This window comes from Artemia franciscana, chromosome 4 (assembly GCF_032884065.1).
Source record: "Artemia franciscana chromosome 4, ASM3288406v1, whole genome shotgun sequence".
NCBI classification, from domain to species: domain Eukaryota; kingdom Metazoa; phylum Arthropoda; class Branchiopoda; order Anostraca; family Artemiidae; genus Artemia; species Artemia franciscana.
Window position 1 is genome coordinate 62,990,137 of NC_088866.1, and position 22,321 is coordinate 63,012,457.

At 34.5% G+C, this 22,321-nt stretch overlaps 1 long non-coding RNA gene across 1 annotated transcript; it reads left to right on the plus strand.

The window, feature by feature from the left end:
- Window positions 1–17,157: 17,157 nt before the first annotated feature.
- On the plus strand, window positions 17,158–20,784 carry LOC136026705 (uncharacterized). The gene is made up of 2 exons (XR_010617395.1): window positions 17,158–17,489; window positions 19,767–20,784. It is a non-coding gene; the product is annotated as an uncharacterized LOC136026705 (long non-coding RNA).
- The last annotated feature ends 1,537 nt before the right edge of the window (window positions 20,785–22,321 follow it).

Here is a 22,321-nt window from a genome sequence, read left to right on the forward strand (position 1 = left end):
GGACACAGGGACACATCATTAGAATAATGAGGTATAGATCTGAATACGGATTGTTTTTCCCATGGACAATTATATGTTGCATGTTCAAGAGTCAGTAAACCTGACAATCTATTTATATGAATAGACAATGGGACAGCGAAGAATGTTGTATATTCGCAAGTTTTACGTAGTTGAAAACATATATTTATATATATATACACTAGCTGTTGGGGTGGCCCTTCGCGCCACCCCAACACCTAGTTGGTGGGGCGCTTCGCGCACCCCCCAGGCCCCCCCCGCCCGCGTAAGTCGTTACGCACCATATTAGTTACGCGCCATTGTATTTGTGTCCCTTTGTCCCATCTGTGAATATAGATAGATTTATATATGTGTTTCAAACTACGTAAAAATTGCGAATATACAATATTCTGGGCTTTCCCATTGTTTGGGCATATACAAAGCCGTAAGTGCTAATAATGACGTCATATGCAATAGCTCTTTTTACAAACAAACAAACATGCATACACACAACTCGTTTTTATATAGATAGATAGATAGATGGATACAATACAAATTAACTGCGTAAAACTTGCGAATATACAACATTCTTTGCTGTCCAATTGTCGCTGCATATAAATAGATTGTCAGGTTTACCGACCCTCGAAAATGCAACGTACTGCCTGGTCTCGGACTGTCTGGTCTCAAATCTTGGTCAAAACAATATTGTTGATTTCGTGGACGTCTATATTTTTGGGTGCAAGAATCGCTCTTTCACTTAGCCATTTATTATTTTTATAATTTTTTAGAATATTCGGAAATACTTTTTTAATCAATTCATTTTTGGACGTCACTAAATTACAGAAATCAGCAAGTAGTTGTATACGTCCTGAAATTGAGTCTACTGGGAGCTTTCCGTTTCCAATTGCCAGCAATTGATCTGAAAATGTTTGACCAGTCATCGTTTTGCAATCGGACACACATATTTGCAGTTAATTTTAATGTTTTTACGTGTGCCCATAAATTAAAATTTTTCAGGCAAGCATTCATTTCGTCTGCAGGAGTTGATCTAGGTATTATAGGTAATGTTTGCCTGAAATCTCCCGAAAGCAATACTAATGTAGTGCCAAAGGGTTTCGACTTCCCTCGCAAATCTTTCAAGCATTGATCCAGAGCCTCTAGCGATTTTTTGTGTCCCATTGTGCACTCATCCCAAATAATAAGTTTTTATTGCTGCAATACTTTACCCATCCCAGATGATTTGGAAATATTGCACGTGGGAGTTTCTGTAGAATGCAAATTCAGAGGCAATTTCAAAGCGAAATGAGCAGTTCTTCCACCAGGCAGCAATGTTGCGGCTATTCCGGACGACGCAATTGCCAACGCTATATCATTTTTTGATCGAATTGATGCCAGAATCAGTTTTATCACAAACGTTTTACCAGTACCTCCTGGCGCATCCAAAAAGAAAATTTCTCCAACGTTGTTATCGACACAATGCATTATTGTATCATAAATGTCTTTTTGTTCCGACGTTAACTCTGAAATGTTATTTTGTACATACGACAATAGATCACTCGTACTGTAACTTTGTTCACGATCCAATTCTACATATGTCGAAACAGCATTGATACGGTTAGGTGAAGGCATTCCCAAATCCTGAAAGGTTTTTTTGCCATACGCACGCACAAATCTTCTATAATAACTAAAGTGTAGTTATAAATTTCTGATGTAAAGTCAAAAGTCATATCTGACGTCTCTAATTGTTTTCAATGGAGTATATCTTCGGACATTTTTGACTTATATTTTTCCAATAGCTCTGTAGGAGCTGATGGAGAGCAAGTTGTTAAAATGATGCCAAAGCAATTCACGAATTTGACTTGGGGTTGACGTTTCGAACGCGTCATTGATGCAGTGATCCCAGTGTTGGTCATTCTCCAATAAATTCAGAGCTTGGCATGCACTACGGTAAGTGTCATGTATAGTACCGTTTACAGTTCTCAAATACTCAAAGGATGTCGGACCGGGTAAATACTCAAAAGATGTCGGACCCAATGTTGATTGGGGTGAACGGTCTAGAGTATTCCTTTTGTGGTATCTTTGAAGATGGTAGGTTGGCCGTCGACTGACTTACTCTGTTTTCGACGTTCAAATACTTTATTTTTAGTATTCCACGTGTAATACGAAGGCACTTCAGTATACAGCAGTTTTTTTTGCAAAAGAATCATTTTTGCAAAGGGAAAAGAAAGCGGTTAACTTTGTATCCGGTGGATTCAGGGCTCTTTGTTGCATGTTAGTTTCCGAGAAATAAACACGTTGACCATTCTGTAAATGTACCGCTAAGTGAACAACAGCTGGACTACGTTCATGTATCGGAAATGAAAGAATTCGCCAAACAGCTTCATTACTGCTTATGTATCTTCCAGGCTGATATTGTACGATTTCGTCGATATCTTTGATTTCGGGCTGCAAGCCAAAAACTGCCATGTCACTGCCTTTGTTGACGTATTTACATATGTATTTCATTGCTTTTATGGAGTTACAGTATTCAACGTTTATGTGTGCATTAAATGATTTTGACAATAATGGGGAATATGGAACAACCCACTGGTTATCTACTTCGATGATGGTACCGTAACGGCCTCTTTATTATTGCTGTTTTACCGCCATCTTCAGTAGATCTTCTTCTATATTGTGGGTAACCATCATTGCCAGTAATTGTGTTGGATACTAAAAGTCGAGGATATTGCTTTGTGCACTTTCCTTTGGCCATGCATGGTGAATTTTCGTTCAGTGCACCGCAAGGTTCATGTATCATATTTTTTTAAATAATATCATGTAACCCCTTATCGAAATTTTCATCAGGTATTTCAGCGGAAATCACATCATCAATTTCGTTCGAAGTAATTTTTATATGTAGGGTATATGTGCGTGTGGCAAACCTCGTTATTGCCATTCCACTGATTACATCCAGCATCGCACTGACCCAAACACTTCAAGTTTTACTATGTAGTTTATCAGTGATTTCAACTTTTGCCGGAAGACACGGGCCGTAATGTCATGTCTATGAACCTCCGATTGTCCTTGAAGTAAAAGCTGCAGTATCTCGTCCCAAGATTGATTACATGTAAATCTAATATATAAATCTGGACAACCATAGAGACGAACATACGCAATAGCATCTTGAGCATATTCATGCATAAAACGGGGACTGCCAGCATATGACGAAGGTAAAATTGTTAATCTTCCAACGTTTGTGGTATTACCGTCATTTATAACTGCATCTCGCAAATGAATGTATTGTTCAGAGCGGAGCTTGGTCTGATTCAGGCGGATAAATAGCAAACGTTCTGATTCAATTTTAGCATACATATCAACGACGAATTAGTGAAACAATTCACGGCATTTTAAAATATAATGTTCTTCATCCTGCCGAATCATTAGTCTAAAGGAATAATAATGCATTGCACTGCATTTCTTATTCATTTCTTTGTTAGTGGCTGGATTCATCAATTTAATATTAAAGTGATAGCCGTCGGCTCCATCCCAAAAAATGATAGGATATTGTAGGGCATCGTAGCATCGATGAGTTTCAGCAATTCTTAACAACTGAGCGTTTCGCTTATGAGGATGAATATCTCGAGGTAAAAACTGATCACCAACCATAACGATTGCCACTTCGTCGATAAATGGAGCATTGTATCTACGCAAATGTTGGCCAGGCGGCGTTTTGTCAGCGGAAATAACAATTTTATGCGTATCAGTAGGCATCAAATCGATGGCTGTTTTGAACAGACGCACTAAATTATTATTTTCGTCGAAAAGATGTTGCAATTGGGAAATGATTGTCCCTTCAACGCTGGTAGCAATTATGGCTCTGGTGGTGCAGCCAATAGAGGAAGTTTAACTTTTCCTGAAGCGCAACACATTCCCGTTGCTTCACCATTGAATTTCAAGTCCTTGCAATAGGGACAAATTTTAGACACAGTCCCTATTTGACCACATCTACTCAAGCTATAATCATCAACTGAGCTGTACCTGAATGCCAGGCGATAACTTTCAGGTTGCTTTGATTCCTCGGCACCCTTTCTTTTCTTACTTTCTCTATCAGCAGCAAGCCTGATTTCTTGCTGTTCTTGTGATTCCTCGGCACGCCTTCTTTTTTCACTTTCTCTTTTAGCAGCAAGTCTGGTTTCATGGGCTCTGGTAGTTCCTCGGCAGGCCTTCTTTTTTCACTTTCTATTTTAGCAGCAAGTCTGATTTCGCGTTGCTCTGGTAGTTCCTCGGCACGCTTTCTGTTCTTTCTTTCTCTATCAGCCTCAAGCCTGTTTCCTTACTGTTCTTTTGATTCCTTGGCACGCTTTCTTTTCTGAATTTCTCTATCAGCAGCAAGTTTTTTGGCATAGACTGTTTGAGCATCTTCCTCGGCTGTTGCCATTGTAAGTTCATCAGTCATTTTAAAGTTAAACATTAATAGATTTCTACGTGAACGCATGTCTTAAATATCTTTAATGACGTCACTGTCATAACAAAATGACGACAACTAACTTCATGAACTCAGTCAACACACAAACATGACGTCACCTGACAGACACATCCACAGACAACTTATTTTTATTTATATAGATGACGTCACTGTCATAACAAAAATGACGACAACTAACTTCATGACGTCAGTCAACACACAAACATGACGTCACCTGACAGACACATCCACAGACAACTTATTTTTATATATATAGATATCTCTATTTACAAGTGGGACACAGGGACACAACTACAATGGCGCGTAAATAATATGGCACGTAACGACTTACGCACGTGGGGGGCTTGGGGGAGGGTGCGAAGCGCCCCAGCAACTAGGTGCTGGGGTGGCGCGAAGCGCCATCCCAATAGCTAGTAAGGTAAAAAAAAAAACATTTCGACTTGGCACTCCCAACACATTTAAGTCATCTCACACTGTCAAGTGTATTTTCTTTCCCTTAGCATATAGTTCCACAAATATGGAGCACCTTTTCATCATCCATTGTCAAAATTAACAGAATTTTAAACCTTGAATCCCATGTTTAATTTGATTTTTTAACCTTGCAGATTTTTTTTCAACTTTTGTTGATATATACTTTGATGTAAAGATTGCAGAAGCACGGAAATTGGATCGCAAATTAAAATCAGTGCCAAATTTGATGCCTTTGCATTTTCTAAGGAAATAACGTAATGTTTTTCTTTGTATTATGACTCTAAGGTCTTATTGTAAATTTTCCACATCTTCAGATTATAAAAGATCTCCCTTATATTATAAGAAGATATAGTCGAGCCAAAATTGATTCATTTTATTGTCTCAATGTTCTGGCGAGTTTTATTCCCAATATACAAGCCTTTTTTGTTACTTTTTCTCTATACCTATCCTTTAGAAAAGTCATCTCTAAGTTCTTTACCACTCCAAGTTGGTAACATTGATTTGAATGATTTGAAAAAGGGATATTATTGTCACTAAAAGGCATTAAACAGGCATTGTATTTGAAAATAATTTTTGTTAATTACAAAAGGACCTGACTTAAGCATATATCTATTAAGTTCGTTGATGTCTACTGTTGTTAATGTACATATTGAGTAGAACGGCACCAGTAAAACGCATTATAGCTAGAATGTTTGAAAGCTCCCTTTTAAATTTACCGGTTAAATCAGTTTTGAGAATTAGTGTGTGTTCAGTTCCATCATAGGTCAGAATCTAATCGTAAACAGTTTTAGGATAGCCTAAAGTATAAACATAGACCATAGAATACATTGACACAAATACAATCTCTTTGTAACGCGTGGAAGGAACCATCGTACCCTAGTCAATTTGTCAGCTAGCCACCCAAATAAGAACATTTTTCTTAGGAGCTGAAGCAAACATTTTTTTTAACATTTGATAGCGCTTTTCAACAATTGATCAAATTTTGGTAATGGGACTTCCCAGTATCCATTAATGATCCTAACAAGAGGCTGTCAAATGTGTTCTAAACTCTCATATATTAGTTTTGTATAGCATATATTTTAGTTTATTGTAACGTTTACTGTTCTTTTACCCCAACACCTAGTTGGTGGGGGCACTTTGCCCCCCCCCCGCGCGTGTAAGTCGTTACGCGGCATATTAGTTACGCGCCATTCTAGTTGTGTCCCTGTATACCACCTATGAATATAGATAGATTTATATATGTGTTTTAAACTACGTAAAACTTGCGAATATACAACATTCTTGGCTTTCCCATTGTCTGTGCATATACAAAGCCTTATGTACTAATAATGACGTCATATGCAAACGCTCTTTTTACAAACAAACAAATATGCATACACACAACTCGTTTTTATGATAGATACAATACAAATTAACTGCGTAAAACTTGCGAATATACAACATTCTTCGCTGTCCAATTGTCGCTGCATATAAATAGATTGTCAGGTTTACTAACCCTCGAACATGCAACGTACAATTGTCCACGGGAAAAACAATAAGTATTGAGATCTATACCACATTTTTCTAATGATTGCATGGTGATTGCAAATGCTAATCGAATTGGGAAATGCAATCTTTTAAATTGAAAAGGCAGATCCGTTGGAATCATGGGATGCGAGGAATAAGAACAGCCTCACCCTCAAAAGGCCATGTCAAGATTGTGGCCTCTATTAGGTTTTCCATTGTTTTTTTTTACGGCAAGTAACGTGCCATTGCAAAGCTTTAGTGGGTTAATATTTCTTAAAAGTATTATTGGTACGCCTATTTTTAGTTGTAGCACGTGTGGTGGAAACCCTGAAAGATCCACGGAATTTAAAAATTCAGATGGATAATTAACCGCTTCATTTGGTTCCAAAACTGTGTCGACTGACTTGTAAAGGACTGGTCTCGAATCTTGGTCAAAACAATATTGTTGATTTCGTGGACGTCTATATTTTTGGGTGCGAGAATCGCTCTTTCACTTAGCCATTTATTATTTTTATTATTGTTTAGAATATGCAGAATTACTTTTTCAATCAATTCATTTTTGGACGTCACTAAATTACAAAAATAAGCAGGTAGTTGTATACGTCCTGAAATTGAATCTACTGGGAGCTTTCCGTTTCCAATTGCCAGCAATTGATCTGAAAATGTTTGACCAGAGTCATCGTTTTGCAATCGGAAACGCATATTTGTAGTTAATTTTAATGTTTTTACGTGTGCTCATAAATTAGAATTTTTCAGGCAAGCATTCATTTTGTCTGCAGGGTTTGATCTAGGTATTATAGGTAATATTTGCCTGAAATCTCCCGCAAACAATATTAATGTGCTGCCAAAGGGTTTCGACTTCCCTCGCAAATCTTTCAAGCATTGATCCAGAGCCTCGAGTGATTTTTTGTGTGCCATTGTGCACTCATCCCAAACATTAAGTTTGCATTGCTGCAATACTTTACCCATCCCAGATGATTTGGAAATATTGCACGTGGGAGTCTCTGTAGAATGCAAATTCAGAGGCAATTTCAAAGCGGAATGAGCAGTTTTACCACCAGGCAGCAATGTTGCGGCTATTCCGAACGACGCAATTGCCAACGCTATATCATTTTTTGATCGAAGTGATGCCAGAATCAGTTTTATCACAAACATTTTACCAGTACCTCCTGGCGCATCCAAAAAGAAAATTTCTCCAACGTTGTTATCGACACAATGCATTATCGTATCATAAATGTCTTTTTGTTCCGACGTTAACTTTGAAATGTTATTTTGTACATACAACAATAGATCACTCGTATTGTAACTTTGTTCACAATCCAATTCTACACATGTCGAAACAGCAGCGATACGGTTAGGTGAAGGCATTCCCAAATCCTGAAGAGGTTTGTTTGCCATACGTACGCACAAATCTTCTATAATAACTAAAGTGTAGTTATAAATTTCTGATGTAAAATCAAAAGTCATATCTGACGTCTCTAACTGTTTTCGATAGAGTATATCTTCGGACATTTTTGACATATATATTTCACCCATAATTCTGTAGGAGCTGATGGAGAGCAAGTTGTTAAAATGATTCCAAACAATGCACGAATTTGACTTGGAGTTGACGTTTCGCACGCGTCATTGATGCAGTTATCCCAGTGTTGGTCATTCTCCAATAAATTCAGAGCTTGGTAAGTGTCACTACCAAGACACTGGTAAGTTGACACTACGGTAAGTGTCATTTATAGTACCGTTAACAGTTCTCAAATACTCAAAGGATGTCGGACCGGGTACATTCATCAAAAGCAGGCGTAGAAAGAAGCATTCATGTTGATTGGGGTGAACGGTGTAGAGTCTTCCTATCGTGGTACCTTTGAAGATGGTAGGTTGGCCGTCGACTGACTTACCCTGTTTCCGACGTTCAAATACTTTATTTTTAGTATTCCACGTGTAATATAAAGGTACTTCAGTATACAGCAGTTTTTTTGCAAAAGAATCATTTTTGCAAAGCGAAAAGAAACCGGTTAACTTTGTATCCGGTGGACTCAGGGCTCTTTGTTGCACGTTGGTTTCCGAGAAATAAACATATTGACCATTCTGTAAATGTACCGCTAAGTGAACAACAGCTGGACAACGTTCATGTATCGGAAATGAAAGAATTCGCAAAACAGCTTCATTACTGCTTATGTATCTTCCAGCCTGATATTGTACGATTTCGTTGATATCTTTGATTTCGAGCTGCAAGCCAAAAACTGCTATGTCACTGCCTTTGTTGACGTATTTACATATGTATTTGATTGCCTTTACGGAGTTACAGTATTCAACGTTTATGTGTGCATTAAATGTTTTTGATAATAATGGGGAATAAGGAACAACCCACTGGTTATCTACTTCGATGGTGAAACCGTTACGCTTCTTTATTATTGCTGTTTTACCACCATCTTCAGTAAATCTTCTTCTATATTGTGGGTAACCATCATTGCCAGTAATCGTGTTGGATACCAAAAGTCGAGGATATTGCTTTGTATACCTTCCTTTGGCCATGCATGGTGAATTTTTGCTCAGTGCACCGCAAGGTCCATGTTTCATATTTTTTACAATAATATCATGTAACCCCTTATCGACATTTTCATCAGGCATTTCAGCGGAAAACACATCTTTAATTTCGTTCGAAGTAATTTTTTTATTTAGCCAGATTAGTATATGTGCGTGTGGCAAACCTCGTTTTTGCCATTCCACTGAGTACATCCAGCATCGCACTGACCCAAACACTTCAAGTTTTACTATGTAGTTTATCAGTGATTTCAACTTTTGCCGGAAGACACGGGCCGTAATATCATGTCTATGAACCGCTGATTGTCCTTGAAGTAAAAGCTGCTGTATCTCGTCCCAAGATTGATTACATGTAAATGTAATAAATTAATCTGGACAACCATAGAGACAAACATACGCAATAGCATCTTGAGCATATTCATGCATATGACGGGGACTGCTAGCATATGACGGAGGTAAAATTGTTAATCTTCCAACGTTTGTGGTATTACCGTCATTTACATCTCGCAAATGAATGTATTGTTCAGAGCGGAGCTTGGTCTGATTCAGGCGGATATATAGCAAACATTCTGATTCAATTTTAGCATACATATTAACGACGTATTGGTGAAACAATTGGCGGCATTTTAAAATATAATTTTTTCATCCTGCCGAATCATTAGTCTATAGGAATAATAATACATTGCACTGCATTTCTTATTCATTTCTTTGTTAGTGGCTGGATTCATCAATTTAACATTAAAGTGATAGCCGTCGGCTCCATCCCAAAAAATGATAGGATATTGTAGGGCATCGTAGCATCGATGAGTTTCAGCAATTCTTAACAACTGAGCGTTTCGCTTATGAAGAATAATATCTCGAGGTAAAAACTGATCACCAACCATAACGATTGCCACTTCGTCGATAGTTGGAGCATTGTATCTACGCACATGTTGGCCAGTATGCCAACATGTGTGACAAAAGGAGGCAACTTTTGTCAGCGGAACTAACAATTTTATGCGTATCAGTAGGCATCAAATCGATGGCTGTTTTGAACAGACACACTAAAATATTATTTTCGTGGAAAAGATTTTGCAATTGGGAAACGATTGTCCTTTCAACGTTGGGAGAAATTTCACAATGTGCATTCAGTTCAGAATTTCTATCACTGATGAAGTACAATTGTAAAAATCTATGATTCTCGCCTGAGAATGGTAGAAGGGACCCTGCTCTATGATAAATTTGCCCTTTTACTTTGAAAGTAGACATAAATTGATCTGGATTTTCAATTTCCAAACGACGTCATCTGGAAACATGAGTTATATTTTCTGATTTGTGATTAAAAAACGCTTTGATTCTAACGTAGTTCCAGTAAGGAAAGTCTTCAATGGCTCTGGTGGTGCAGCCAATAGAGGAAGTTTAACTTTTCCTGAGGCGCAACACATTCCCATTGTTTCACCATTGAATTTCAAGGCCTTGCAATAGGGACAAATTTTAGACATAGTCCCGATTTGAACACATCTACTCAAGCTATAATCATCGACTGGGCTGTACCTGAATGCCAGGCGATAACTTTCAGGTTGTTCTGATTCCTCGGCACGCAAACCACACCAACCGCTAGTCTATATATGTTTTTAAATAAGTAAAACTTGCGAATATACAACATACTTTGCTGTCCGATTGTCTGTGCATGTAAATAGATTGTCAGGTTTACGGACTCTTGAACATGCAACATATTGGATTGTTGTCTATGGGAAAAACAATCAGTATTCAGATCTATACCACATTTTTCTAATGATTGCCCTTGAGCTTTGTTGATGGTGATTGCTAATCGAACATTCCCTGTGTCCCGTCGTCATTTATATATCCCCCCCTGTGCCCCCCGGTGTCCCCGTTGTAGTTGTTTACGGTTTCCCGGTCATCATTTGTGTCCTGGTCTGTAATTTCTCTTTGAGTGTCTCGGTCGTCATTTATATTCCCTGTGTCCCGGTCGTCATTTTTGTCACTCTTGAACATGCAACATATTGGATTGATGTCCATGGGAAAAACAATCCGTATTCAGATCTACACCACATTTTTCTAATGACTGCCCTTGAGCTTTGTTGTTGGTGATTGCTAATCGAACATTCCATGTGTCCCCATCGTCATTTATATATCCCCCTGAGCCCCCCTGGCGACCCCGTTGTAGTTGTGTCCCTGTGTCCCGGTCGTCATATGTGTCAGAGTGTCCCAGTCTTTAATTTCTCTTTGAGCATCCCGGTCGTCATTTACATTCCCTGTGTCCCGGTACCCCAGTCGTCATTTGTGTCCTGGTCTTTAATTTCTCTTTGAGTGTCCCGATCGTCATTTATATTCCCTGTGTCCCGGTCGTCATTTATGTCCCGGTGTCCCGGTCTTTAGCGTCATCTTATCAAAATACAAAAATGATGTCACAAGGCTCAATTCTTATAATGAAGTGAGTCGATAAACATGACGTCATCCTACAAACAAATTATATCAACAAACTTGACGTCTGGACACAAACAACTATATATATATATATATATATATATATATATATATATATATATATATATATATATATATATATATATATATATATATATATATATATATATATATAGATTCCACGGCTTTTTCTTCTGCCATTGTAGGATTTATACTAAACCAGCTGTTGGTGTGGGTGCTTTGCGCCCTCCCCAAGCCCCCCCCCGTGCGTAAGTCGTTACGCGCCATTGTAGTTGTGTCACTATGTCTCGCTTGTGAATATAGATATATATATATATATATATATATATATATATATATATATATATATATATATATATATATATATATATATATATATATATATATATATATATATATATATATATATATATATATATGTTTTTAACTACGTAAAGCTTGCAAATATACAACATTTTTTGCTGTCCCATTGTCTGTGCATATAAATAGATTGTCAGGTTTACTGACTCTTGAACATGCAACATATAATTGTCCGTGGGAAAATAATCCGTATTCAGATCTATACCGCATTTTTCTAATGATTGCCCTTGAGCTTTGTTGATGGTGATTACTAATCGAATATTCCCTGTGTCCCCGCCATTATTTATTTATCCCCCCTTTGGCCTTCCGGCGTCCCTGTTGTAGTTGTGTCCCTGTGTCCCGGTGTCCCGGTCGTCATTTGTGTCCCGGTGTCCCAGTCTGTAACGTCATAAAGTCTTCAATGGCTCTGGTGGTGCGGCCAGTTTAGGAAGATTAACTTTTCCTGAGGCACAACACATTCCCATTGTTTCTCCATGAAATTTCAAGGCCTTGCAATAAGGACAAATTTTAGACATAGTCCCGATTTGAACACATCTACTCAAGCTAGAATCATCGACTGGGCTGTACCTGAATGCCAGGCGATAATTTTGACGTTGCTCATGTGATTCTTCGGCACGCTTTCTTTTGGCATTATCTCTTTGAGCCGCAGCCCTGTTTTCACGTTGTTCTTGTGATTCCTCGGCACGCTTACTTTTGGCACTGTCTCTTTGAGCCGCAAGCTTGTTTTCACGTTGTTCTTGTGATTCCTCGGCATGATTTTTTTCGTTAATTTCTCTTTGAGCCTCAAGCCTGTTTTCACGTTGTTCTTGTGATTCCTTGGCATACTTTCGCGTTGCTCTTGTGGTTCCTTGACACGCCTTCGTTGACGTAAATTCATTCTAAACCTCAAACTTTGGGTTTCTGTTTTAAGATTTTCGAATTACTTTAATCCATTGTCAAAATATATTGAAATATTTGTGCAATAACCAGTTTTTTACATTAATTTTTTTTTTCTTCGGTACGATTTTTTTCGGTAATTTCTCTTTGAGCCACAAGCCTGTTTTCACATTGTTCTTAGGATTCCTCGGCACGCTTTCTTTTGTCATTATCTCTTTGAGCTGCAAGCCTGTTTTCACGTTGCTTTTGTGATTCCTCGGCACGCTTTCTTTTGATATTTTCCCTTTTAGCCGCAACCCTGTTTTTACGTTGTTCTTCTCTGGCAATATCTCTTAGAGCCGCAAGCCTGTTTGATTCCTATAATGACGTAACTTACAAACATACAAAATACATACATGACGTCATAATGCTCAATCCTTTTGCAATAGGGACAAAGTTTAGACATAGTACCGAACATCTATTCAAGCTATAATAATCGACTAGGCTGTACCTGAATGCCCTCTGTTGTTTTTGTATCACTCTCCGTTGCTGTGAGTCTGACTGTGTGCGTGCCTGTATGTGTGACTTTGTATGGTTGTTTGTTTGTGTTTGGTTTTTTCCTCTCTGTTTCCTTGTCTCTCTCGCCATGCCCCTGTGCCTGACTGTGTGCGTGCCTGTGTGTCAGACTTTTGTTGTTGTTTGTGTGTTTTTTTCTTTTTTTCCCCTCTGCGTAGAGTATTGTCCTATTCATCATTTTTTTAATTGCGACCTCACTCACCCCCCTGAAGGAGGAAACCAATGTGTATCTATACAGTGAAACAAAATATACTAGAGGATGTTCTTCACTGTGTATTTGAAATATTCAGTCATTTAAGTCATAAATTATAACAAAAGTTATATCTTTTTTCTGTATTTTCAGTATCAGTTACTAAATGTGCGGTAAGACGTATTTTCAAAGAATTAAAAAAATTAGAAAAAACAGGCAATCTAATAAATAAGTCATTGTAAAGGTTTTGAAACTTTTAGGTTTTGAAAAGGAGGGCAGCCCAAAAACAACCCCTGTGTATATGCTTATTAATTGTTTGTTTAATATATGAGTAATTCTCAATTATTAGAAGTTCCATATAAGCTTTTTGCAAATGGATCGTCAGCAGACTAATATTTATGTCGAATGGAAAAACTTTTGCAAAAAGAGCTATGCCCTGTGATCCAGCAATCTATATATATAAAAATACTAACTGTTGGGGTGGCGCTTCGCGCCACCCCAACACCTAATTGGTGGGGCGCTTCGCGCCCCCCCCAAGCCCCCCCTGCGCGCTTAAGTCGTTACGCGCCATATTAGTTAAGCGCCATTGTAGTTGTGTCCCTGTGTCCCACCTGCGAATAGAGATACATATAAATATATGTTTTTAACTACGTTAAACATGCGAACATACAACATTCTTCGCTGTCCCATTGTCTGTGCAAATAAATAGATTGTCAGGTTTACTGACTCTTGAACATGCAACATATAATTGTCCATGGGAAAAACTATCCGTATTCAGATCTATACCTCATTATTCTAATGATGTGTCCCTGTGTTCCGGTCGTCATTTATATTCCCTGTGTCCCGGTCGTCATTTGTGTCCCGTTGTCCAAGTTTGTAATTTCTCTTTGAGTGTCCCGGTCGTCATTTATATTCCCTGTGTCCCGGTGTCCCGGTCGTCATTCGTGTCCCGGTGTCCCAGTCTGTAATTTCTATTCGAACAATTCCTGTGTCCCGATCGTCATTTATATATCCTGCCTGTGCCACCGCCGTCCCCGTTGTAGTTGTGTCCCTGTGTCCCGGTCGTCATTTATATTTCCTGTGTCCCGGTCGTGATTTGTGTTCGGGTGTCCCAGTCTGTAATTTCTCTTTGAGGTTTCCGGTCGTCATTTATATTCCCTGTGTTCCGGTCGTCATTTGTGTCCCGGTGTCCCGGTTTGTAATTTCATCAGTTGACAAACATGACGTCAGTCGACAAACAACCATGACGCATACAGCTCAATCCTTAAAATGACGTCAGTCGACAAACATGACGCCAGTTGACAAACAAACATGACGTCACTCGACACACACACACACACACAGACAACTTCTATCTATCTTCTATCTATATATATAAAAATAAGTTGTCTGTCTGTGGATGTGTGGATCAGGTGACGTCACCTGAAAAAACTGGATCAGGTGACGTCAAAACTGAAAAAACTAAAAAAAGGCAAAAACTACAAAAAAAAACTAAAAACTAATAAAAAAAATGAAAAAGCTAAAAAACTAAAAAAACTAAAAAAAGGCAAAAACTACAAAAAAAACTAAAAACTAATAAAAAAGCTAAAAAACTAAAAAACTAAAAAAAGGCAAAAACTACAAAAAAAACTAAAAACTAATAAAAAAAATAAAAAAACTAAAAAACTAAAAAAACTAAAAAAACTAAAAAAAGGTAAAAAACTAAAAAAACTAAAAAAAAACTAAAAAAAAGGAAAAAACTGAAAAATAAGCTAAAACAAAGGTAAAAAACAATAAAAAACTAAAAAAAAAAACTGAAAAAACTAAAAAAAGGCAAAAACTACAAAAAAAACTAAAAACTAATAAAAAAAGTAAAAAAGCTAAAAAACTAAAAAAACTAAAAAAAGGTAAAAAACTAAAAAAAATAAAAAATAAAAAAAAACTAAAAAAAAGGAAAAAACTGAAAAATAAGCTAAAATAAAGGTAAAAACCAATAAAAAACTAAAAAGAAAAAAAGGAAAAAACTAAAAAAAATTTTCATCTAAAAAACTAAAAAAAACTAAAAAAGGTAAAAACTAAAAGAACTAAAAAAGAATAAAATAAATGACGACACTCAAAGAGAAAGCGACCAGGACAAAAGGAATGTTCGATTAGCAATCAACAAAGCACCGGGACACAGGGAGTATAAATGACGACCAGGACATAAGTAAAAAAAAAAACTAACAAAACTAAAAAGAAGGTAAAAACTACAAAAAAACTAAAAAGAAAAAAACTAAAAAAAGGCAAAAACTAAAAAAAACTAAAAACTAATAAAAAAGCTAAAAAACTAAAAAAACTAAAAAAAGGCAAAAACTACAAATAAAACTAAAAACTAATAAAAAAAATAAAAAAGCTAAAAAACTAAAAAAAACTAAAAAAACTAAAAAAAGGTAAAAAACTAAAAAAACTAAAAACTAAAAAAAACTAAAAAAAAGGAAAACACTGAAAAATAAGCTAAAATAAAGGTAAAAACCAATAAAAAACTAATAAAAAACTGAAAAAACTAAAAAAAGGCAAAAACTACAAAAAAAAACTAAAAACTAATAAAAAAGTAAAAAAGCTAAAAAACTAAAAAAACTAAAAAAACTAAAAAAAGGTAAAAAACTAAAAAAATAAAAAATAAAAAAAAACTAAAAATAAGGAAAAAACTGAAAAATAAGCTAAAATAAAGGTAAAAACCAATAAAAAACTAAAAAGAAAAAATGGAAAAAACTAAAAAAAATTTTCATCTAAAAAACTAAAAAAAACTAAAAAAGGTAAAAACTAAAAGAACTAAAAAAGAAAAAAATAAATGACGACACTCAAAGAGAAAGCGACCAGGACAAAAGGAATGTTCGATTAGCAATCAACAAAGCACCGGGACACAGGGAGTATAAATGACGACCAGGACATAAGTAAAAAAAAAAACTAACAAAACTAAAAAGAAGGTAAAAACTACAAAAAAACTAAAAAGAAAAAAAAACTAAAAACTAATAAAAAAACTAAAAAATCTAAAAATCTAAATAAACTAAAAAAGAAAAAAAAAGGAAAAAAATAAAGGAGAAAAACAAAACTAAAAAACGAATGTATATACAGACCGGGACACCGGGATACAAATGACGACCGGGACACAGGGAATATAAATGACGACCGGGACACAGGGACACAACTACAACGGGGACACCGGGGGAAACAGGGGGATATAAATGACGACCGGGACACCGGGACAGGGAATGGTCGATTAGCAATGACCATCAACAAAGCTCAAGGGCAATCATTAGAATCATGAGGTATAGATCTGAATACAGATTTTTTTCCCATGGACCATTATATGTTGCATGTTCAAGAGTCGGTAAACCTGACAATCTATTTATATGCAAAGACAATGGGACAGCAAAGAATGTTGTATATTCGCAAGTTTTACGTAGTTAAAACCATATATATATATATATATATATATATATATATATATATATATATATATATATATATATATATATATATATATCTATATTCAAAGGTGGGACATAGGGACACAACTACAATGGCGCGTAACTATTATGGCGCGTAACGACTTACGCGCGCGGGGGGGCTTGGGGGGGGCGCGAAGCGCCCCCACCAACTAGGTGTTGGGGTGGCGCGAAGCGCCACCCCAACATCTAGTATATATATATATATATATATATATATATATATATATATATATATATATATATATATATATATATATATATATATATATATATATATATATATATATATATCTATCTATATATATAAAAATAAGTTGTCTGTCTGTCTGTGGATGGATCAGGTGACGTCACCTGAAAAAACTGGATCAGGTGACGTCAAAACTGAAAAAACTAAAAAAAGGCAAAAACTACAAAAAAACTAAAAACTAATAAAAAAAATATAAAAGCTAAAAAACTAAAAAAACTAAAAAAAGGCAAAAACTACAAAAAAAACTAAAAACTAATAAAAAAGCTAAAAAACTAAAAAAACTAAAAAAAGGCAAAAACTACAAAAAAAAACTAAAAACTAAAAAAAAAAATAAAAAAGCTAAAAAACTAAAAAAACTAAAAAAAGGTAAAAAACTAAAAAAACTAAAAACTAAAAAAAACTAAAAAAAAGGAAAAAACTGAAAAATAAGCTAAAATAAAGGTAAAAACCAATAAAAAACTAAAAAAAAACTGAAAAAAACTAAAAAAAGGCAAAAACTACAAAAAAAACTAAAAACTAATAAAAAAAGTAAAAAAGCTAAAAAACTAAAAAAACTGAAAAAACTAAAAAAAGGTAAAAAACTAAAATAAATAAAAAATAAAAAAAAAATAAAAAAAGGAAAAAACTGAAAAATAAGCTAAAATAAAGGTAAAAACCAATAAAAAACTAAAAAGAAAAAAAGGAAAAAACTAAAAAAAATTTCATCTAAAAAACTAAAAAAACTAAAAAGGTAAAAACTAAAAGAACTAAAAAAGAAAAAAATAAATGACGACACTCAAAGAGAAAGCGACCAGGACAAAAGGAATATTCGATTAGCAATCAACAAAGCACCGGGACACAGGGAGTATAAATGACGACCAGGACATAAGTAAAAAAAACAACTAACAAAACTAAAAAGAAGGTAAAAACTACAAAAAAACTAAAAAGAAAAAAACTAAAAAAAGGCAAAAACTACAAAAAAAACTAAAAACTAATAAAAAAGCTATAAAACTAAAAAAACTAAAAAAAGGCAAAAACTACAAAAAAAAACTAAAAACTAATAAAAAAAATAAAAAAGCTAAAAAACTAAAAAAACAAAAAAAACTAAAAAAAGGTAAAAAACTAAAAAAACTAAAAACTAAAAAAAAACTAAAAAAAGGAAAAAACTGAAAAATAAGCTAAAATAAAGGTAAAAACCAATAAAAAACTAAAAAAAACTGAAAAAACTAAAAAAAGGCAAAAACTACAAAAAAAACTAAAAACTAATAAAAAAAGTAAAAAAGCTAAAAAACTAAAAAAAATAAAAAAACTAAAAAAAGGTAAAAAACTAAAAAAATAAAAAATAAAAAAAAACTAAAAAAAAGGAAAAAACTGAAAAATAAGCTAAAATAAAGGTAAAAACCAATAAAAAACTAAAAAGAAAAAAAGGAAAAACTAAAAAAAAATTTTCATCTAAATAACTAAAAAAAACTAAAAAAGGTAAAAACTAAAAGAACGAAAAAAGAAAAAAATAAATGACGACACTCAAAGAGAAAGCGACCAGGACAAAAGGAATGTTCGATTAGCAATCAACAAAGCACCGGGACACAGGGAGTATAAATGACGACCAGGACATAAGTAAAAAAAAAACTAACAAAACTAAAAAGAAGGTAATCTTCTATATATATAAAAATAAGTTGTCTGTATGTCTGTGGATGGATCAGGTGACGTCACCTGAAAAAACTGGATCAGGTGACGTCAAAACTGAAAAAACTAAAAAAAGGCAAAAACTACAAAAAAACTAAAAACTAATAAAAAAAATAAAAAAGCTAAAAGACTAAAAAAACTAAAAAAAGGCAAAAACTACAAAAAAAAACTAAAAACTAATAAAAAAGCTAAAAAACTAAAAAAACTAAAAAAAGGCAAAAACTACAAAAAAAACTAAAAACTAATAAAAAAAATAAAAAAGCTAAAAAACTAAAAAAACTAAAAAAACTAAAAACTAAAAAAAACTAAAAAAAAGGAAAAAACTGAAAAATAAGCTAATATAAAGGTAAAAACCAATAAAAAACTAAAAAAAAACTGAAAAAACTAAAAAAAGGCAAAAACTACAAAAAAAACTAAAAACTAATAAAAAAAGTAAAAAAGCTAAAAAACTAAAAAAACTAAAAAAACTAAAAAAAGGTAAAAAACTAAAAAAAATAAAAAATAAAAAAAAACTAAAAAAAGGAAAAAACTGAAAAATAAGCTAAAATAAAGGTAAAAACCAATAAAAAACTAAAAAGAAAAAAAGGAAAAAACTAAAAAAAATTATCATCTAAAAAACTAAAAAAAACTAAAAAAGGTAAAAACTAAAAGAACTAAAAAAGAAAAAAATAAATGACGACACTCAAAGAGAAAGCGACCAGGACAAAAGGAATGTTCGATTAGCAATCAACAAAGCAACGGGACACAGGGAGTATAAATGACGACCAGGACATAAGTAAAAAAAAAAAACTATCTCTAGGCTATATATAAAAATAAGTTGTCTGTGGATCTGTGGATCGTGGATCAGGTGACGTCACCTGAAAAAACTGGATCAGGTGACGTCAAAACTGAAAAAACTAAAAAAAGGCAAAAACTACAAAAAAACTAAAAACTAATAAAAAAAATAAAAAAGCTAAAAAACTAAAAAAACTAAAAAAGGCAAAAACTACAAAAAAAACTAAAAACTAATAAAAAAGCTAAAAAACTAAAAAAACTAAAAAAAAGGCAAAAACTACAAAAAAACTAAAAACTAATAAAAAAAATAAAAAAGCTAAAAAACTAAAAAAACTAAAAAAACTAAAAAAAGGTAAAAAACTAAAAAAACTAAAAACTAAAAAAAAACTAAAAAAAAGGAAAAAACTGAAAAATAAGCTAAAATAAAGGTAAAAACCAATAAAAAACTAAAAAAAAAACTGAAAAAACTAAAAAAAGGCAAAAACTACAAAAAAACTAAAAACTAATAAAAAAAGTAAAAAAGCTAAAAAACTAAAAAAAACTAAAGAAACTAAAAAAACTAAAAAAAAGGTAAAAAACTAAAAAAAATAAAAAATAAAAAAAAACTAAAAAAAAAGGAAAAAACTAAAAAAAAAAGGAAAAAACTGAAAAATAAGCTAACATAAAGGTAAAAACCAATAAAAAACTAAAAAGAAAAAAAGGAAAAAACTAAAAAAAATTTTCATTTAAAAAACTAAAAAAACTAAAAAAGGTAAAAACTAAAAGAACTAAAAAAGAAAAAAATAAATGACGACACTCAAAGAGAAAGCGACCAGGACAAAAGGAATGTTCGATTAGCAATCAACAAAGCACCGGGACACAGGGAGTATAAATGACGACCAGGACATAAGTAAAAAAAAAAATTAACAAAACTAAAAAGAAGGTAAAAACTACAAAAAAACTAAAAAGAAAAAAACTAAAAACTAATAAAAAAACTAAAAAATCTAAAAATCTAAATAAACTAAAAAAGAAAAAAAAGGAAAAAAATAAAGGAGAAAAACAAAACTAAAAAACGAATGTATATACAGACCGGTACACCGGGATACAAATGACGACCGGGACACAGGGAATATAAATGACGACCGGGACACAGGGACACAACTACAACGGGGACACCGGGGGAAACAGGGGGATATAAATGACGACCGGGACAAAAAAACTAAAAAGAAAAAAAAACTAAAAACTAATAAAAAAACTAAAAAATCTAAAAATCTAAATGAGCTAAAAAAGAAAAAAAAGGAAAAAAATAAAGGAGAAAAACAAAACTAAAAAACGAATGTATATACAGACCGGGACACCGGGATACAAATGACGACCGGGACACAGGGAATATAAATGACGACCGGGACACAGGGACACAACTACAACGGGGACACCGGGGGAAACAGGGGGATGTAAATGACGACCGGGACACCGGGACAGGGAATGGTCGATTAGCAATCACCATCAACAAAGCTCAAGGGCAATCATTAGAATCATGAGGTATAGATCTGAATACAGATTGTTTTCCCATGGACCATTATATGTTGCATGTTCAAGAGTCGGTAAACCTGACAATCTATTTATATGCAAAGACAATGGGACAGCAAAGAATGTTGTATATTCGCAAGTTTTACGTAGTTAAAACCATATATATATATATATATATATATATATATATCTATATTCACAGGTGGGACATAGGGACACAACTACAATGGCGCGTAACTATTATGGCGCGTAACGACTTACGCGCGCGGGGGGGCTTGGGGGTGGCGCGAAGCGCCCCCACCAACTAGGTGTTGGGGTGGCACGAAGCGCCACCCCAACAGCTAGTATATATATAAAAACAAGTTGTCTGTGTGTGTGTGTGTGTGTGTGTCGAGTGACGTCATGTTTGTGTGTTGACTGACGTCATGAATTTAGTTGTCGTCATGTTTGTTATGACGATGACATCATTAAAGGTATTTAAGATATTCGTTCACGGAAAAATGTTAAATTGTAAAATGACTGAAGAACCTACAATGGCAACAGCCGAGGAAGCTGCTCAGAGAGTCTATGCCAAAAAACTTGCTGCTGATAGAGAAAGTAAGAAAAGAAAGCGTGCCGAGGAAACAAGAACAACAAGAAAACAGGCTTGCGGCTGATAGAGAAAGTAAGAAAAGAAAGCGCGCCGAGGAATCACAAGAACAGCAGGAAAAACGGCTTGCGGCTAAAGAACGCAAAACCGCGCAGTTAGATGAAAATCCACCTGGACAGCGAGAGTCTCAAAACATGTCAAAATTAAAAATGATAGCGATGATGATTGGGTTCTGGATTTTGATTTGGATAAGGTCATCAATGCCTACCAGATTTATGTTAAAAAAACGAAGATTCTGTGATATGTACTTCATAGTGACGCTGAAAAACAAAGAAGAAAAAGAAAAATGAAAAAAGAAAAATGGTAAAAACTAAAAAAAACTAAAAAGAAAAAACACTCAAAGAGAAATTACAGACCGGGACACAAATGACGACCGAGACAGTGAGAATATAAATGACAACCGGGAACCTCAAAGAGAAATTACAGACTGAGACACCCTGGCACAAATCACGACCGGGACACAGGGAATATAAATGACGGCCGGGACACAGGGACACAACTACAACGGGGACGCCGGGGGCACAGGCGGGATATATAAATGACTCAAAGAGCAATTACAGACCGGGACACAAATGACGACCGAGACAGAGGGAATATAAAT